Source organism: Thermobia domestica, chromosome 16 (assembly GCF_964235325.1).
Source record: "Thermobia domestica chromosome 16, izTheDome1.hap1.1, whole genome shotgun sequence".
Classification (NCBI taxonomy): Eukaryota; Metazoa; Arthropoda; class Insecta; order Zygentoma; family Lepismatidae; genus Thermobia; species Thermobia domestica.
The window spans coordinates 14,462,108-14,467,055 of NC_137469.1; positions in this window are offsets into that span (position 1 = coordinate 14,462,108).

Here is a 4,948-nt window from a genome sequence, read left to right on the forward strand (position 1 = left end):
TATGGAAAGATCGTTACTTATTATTTAAAGATTTGTTCAAATTAACCGAGAGAAGCATGAGTTATAGTAATTTTGTAGATACACTTTGTGAAAGAGTCTTTTTTGTTAATTTGAACAACCATGGTTGGCAATTCTGGGGTCTTGCAGATCTTAACCATCGGGTGGAGCGTAATTTCCACACAAATACATACACGCAGGAGATTAGAATTTTAAATAAAATTAATGGTCTGTTCCGTCTGTGCACACCCTCTTCTATCTTTCTTTCCCTTTATACCACCCGCTTTTGTTGCAGGAATCCGCAAGGATTTTGGAAGAGGCTGCAAACACCTCTATTAAAGGAATTTTCAATTCTTCATTTTTCTCGTTCTCTTTATTAGTTTCTTTCGTTCTCTGTCTCTCTCTCTCTTATTCCACTTTTATCCTCTTCTTTCTTCTTCTTTTTCTTTCTTAGTATACAATTTAAACAGGACATCCTCCTTTCTCGCCGCGAAAACCTTGATAATGTAAATGAAAAACTTTCTTTCTTTTTTCCCTAATTTTCTGTTTTCCCCTCCATCCTCCTTTTGCTGCAGATTTTGAGCCGTCCCTTATTTATCTCTTTACATTTCTTCTTTTTTCCCCCTGTGGTATGGGGATTGAAGTATAAGAGGAAATGTGATAATAAAAAAAATAGAAACTTCAAGTGAAGAGAAGGAAATGTGTAAAAGTAATAACAATAACAATAATAATATAAAAATAACTTCTTTTAATTGATTGATGAGCTCTCGAGGAATGAAAATGCTAACATTTCTCCGTTTCTCTCCTCTTTTGCCTAAAGCGCCATCTGTCTTACGCTCAGGAAATGTTCTTTTCTTCTTCCTCTTCGGGCGCTAATAATTTCTCTCGTTCCCTTTATTCTAAAAGTTAATTATTTCAGAAAGTTTCGTTTACGTGTATTCGCGGAAAGAGACTTATTCTAAGTATTTCCTGTATAGTTGTGTAATTTGCTGTGGCTCAGTGTTAGTGGGCTTAACTGTGGTGTGTGCGGGTTCCTGGCTCGATTCCAGCTGGTGCCAAGTGAGTCTTCATGGTAGACAAACACTCTGTGAGTGGGTTTTCATCGTGGTTCTCCCGTTTCCTACCACTTCTTTTATTCTATCACTTCTCTCATTTTATCATCTCTCTTTGCCTCTGAACTTAAGTGTGGTACTTTAAATAAAAATAAAAACTTCTGACTTACTGCATAAACATAACGAAACAATTTTCAATCTCAAGTTTCGTGAAAACTACTCAAATTTGGTGCAAAATGGCATATATTCACTTTGAGGATTCCGAGTGATGCGTATTGATGGGAGTTGAAATTTTTCAAGGACAAAGTAACTAGTAAATTTGCCTATCTTGAAAGATATATTCCACAATAAAGGATGAGGGTCAGTAAGAGTTCTCTCTCTCTGAAAATCTCTAAAAACTGGAATGACTACTACAATAATTCTAACTATCCGTGTTCAATATAGAACATACCTACATTTATTTATTTATTTAGAAAACGCACAACAGGCTTAATGCCTAGTTATAGTGTCGTATAATACATACATTTATCCGTACAATTAATCAATTCACTTCGAGTGTCAGGTACTCGGTAATAATCCTGTTTCTAAATACATATTCTGACATACTGAATATATCTAAAACATCAGTTTTATAACTTGATTCATTGTAGGAGTCATATATTCTCCACAGCGGAGATTTACTGACAAGTAAACCTTACGTTTGGGTGAATCGAGTTGCTGGCTGAGACACATATGAGAAGGTAGTACTAAATGTGGTCAGTATTTCAGTGAAGTTATAGCTGCGAAGCTCCAGGGGTTTAGGAGATACAGCTACCAGAACATCACATGGAAGTACAGAATAGTCTTCATACAGTTAGAGGTAAAAGCTCTGTAAGACCTCTTGTAATGACAAAAGGTGAATAACAAATATATGGGTACATATTAGGACTAGGGAGAAGTCATATAGTAAGGGTATACCTGACGGCGGCCATCTTGAAATCCGCCATTTTGAATTAAGGTTAAGTTTTTAAAATAGGAATAGGGTCATGTGATACATGATTTAAGGCGCAAATTTAATCAGAAGAACTATTGTGACGTTAATTTTGATTTACGCCCAATTGGTAAAAAGTTACAGGGAAATTAAATATTGTTGCAGCATATGTATTAGTTCTTTACCTCATCTTGTAAATTTTGTATTAATGATAATAATTAAATAAAAAGCAGGTGGATAAATATTAGGTCTATGGTAAGAGTTGCCTTGATGGCGGCCATGTTCAAATCCGCCATTTTGAATCAGACAAAAGTTTTAAACAAAACGCATAACATTGACACCTTATTAATAGCAAATTTTACCATAACTCCAACGGTATAACCATTTTTGCTTTATCATTAACCAGCACAAAATTAAATGGATCGCTCCTTACGACTACTGCTTTGACGGAATTGTTAACGAGAAATGTGTCAAGTGTAACTCGATTGCCTTTGTCAGGTGTGCTCACTGTGAGCAGAGCATTTGTGCAAGTCATGCACTCTTTTCTGAACTACATATTGATTGTACTAATTGAGGACTGTTCTGAAAGAAAGACCCAAGTTCAATTATGACAATTCCACTTTGATCATTTTTCCTTAAATTAGCAACTTGTTAATGCGATAACAAATGCTGGTTAATGATAAAGCAAAAATGGTTATACCGCTGGATTTATGGTAAAATTTGCTGATTATAAGGTGTCATTGCGTTTTGTTTAAAGCTTTTACTGATTCAAAATGCCAAATTTGAACATGGCCGCCATCAAGGCAACTTCACCATAGACCTAATATTTATCCACCTGCTTTTTATTTAATTATTATCATTAACACAAAATTTACAAAGTGAGCTAAAGGACTAATACATATGCTGCAACAATATTTAATTTTCCTGTAACTTTCTACCAATTGGGCGTAAATCAAAATTAACGTCACCATTGTTCTTCTGATTAAATTTGCAACTTAAATCATGTATCACATGACCCTATTCCTATTTTAAAAACTTAACCTTAATTCAAAATGGCGGATTTTAAGATGGCCGCCGTCAGGTATACCCTTACTATATGACTTCTCCCTAGTCCTAATATGTACCCATATATTTGTTATTCACCTTTTGTCATTACAAGAGGTCTTACAGAGCTTTTACCTCCAGCTGTATGAAGACTATTCTGTACTTCCATGTGATGTTCTGGTAGATGTATCTCCTAAACCCCTGGAGCTTCGCAGCTATAACTTGACTGAAATACTGACCACATTTAGTACTACTTTCTCATATGTGTCTCAGTCAGCAACTCGATTCACCCAAACGTAAGGTTTACTTGTGAGTATATTTGTTCGTGCCCTTTCACAGAAAAATGTACCAGTATTCCCTGGTCTTGTTCTGCCTGTTGGAACGATCAGATATACTTTCGTGAGTAGCTCTGGACAGCCAAATATTTGTTTCACTCTATCCATATTTAGGTTTGTTTTAGAATCTCAGACTCGAGTAGTTGGAGGTTTCTTGCGAAAAATTGCTGATTTTCCGTTAGTCTCCTGCTTGTTAAGTTAAAAGCGCAACGTTGATACACTTTTTTATTTATATAATACACTAAGCACGTAACAATATATAAGATGTATAAGTAACGAAGTGTATGCACTCATAGTACAAAAAAAAAATGAAAAAAACGTATCAGTAGGCAGTTGTTGCACTGGCGTCATGTAGCAGAAAGTTGCCTGTAAAGACCAAACGAAACTGTGATTGATCACACGGAGTGTGCATATGTGAGAGAAAGTAGGTCCATGCAGTGATTATAGGAGAACAGAAATCGCTGTAGTAACGTTGTGCAAAGCTGTAGAGATGTGTGGTGGAAAATATTGAAGACTCAAGGGAGACTTATTCCAAAAATGCCACATTTCTTACAAAACAAGAAACAGCATACCGCAAATGAATCGAATGAGTCACGGTTGGTTACATGTATTAGGGGCGGGGGAGGGGTGATCCAATCTGTCAACGGTTTAATCAAATGATGAATAAGCTCTAGAACAGGTAATGCTGAACACAGAGATACCCATGATTTGAGAGTTTATTCGAATTATTTGCGCCATGAGCAATGCTTTCCGACCTTCTCGTATTTCAAGTGATACGGAAGAGATCGTCGCCGAACGAATACTAACCTTGGTGAATCAACCTAATCATTTACCAATACCAGTAGAATCCGAAAAAAACGCGAGAGTATTTGGCACAAGATGTCCGCTGACACTTCAATGGACTTTCCAAGATTGACCATTCAGGAGTTGCGCGATATGACGCTCGGAGTGTATCAAATTAAGCAATCCACGTCTTATACAAAGAAGCATTTGAGTGAATTGGGTCTTTATGAACTATTTTTTTGATATTGTTCGTGTCCAACTACAATCACATCATACGTCTTCCAAAATATACAACTCTTGGATTCAGTACCACAATGGTGTTTCACCTCCAATTCGTGGTTGGTATTGCGAATGCAAGGTTGGTGCACGGGAGGTTCGGTGTTGTACACATATAGCCGCTGCATTGTGGTATTTGGGTTATCAAAGACATTTACAAGCATCAGGCCCCTCTTTACTTCCACACGCCTCCTATATCATGAATGCTGACGTTTCTCATTGGTTCGAAAGTGCAGAAAGCTCTGACGATGGGTCGAACTAATTACTGCGTAGGTAGGCAATCATTGAGTTATTTCTCTAAGAATTCTTGGGGTTGAACTAGATCTGTATTAGTTTGAATTCATTATCCCGTTTTACCACAGATGGTATATAAGAGGTTGACCTACATTATAAAGTTAATCCCCGCAACTCCCAAAAAATACCGTGTTCAATTCTTTCCTACTGGCAATTGAGCCTTGAACCATGTGCACCAAAGACTCGCACCTTAGCCA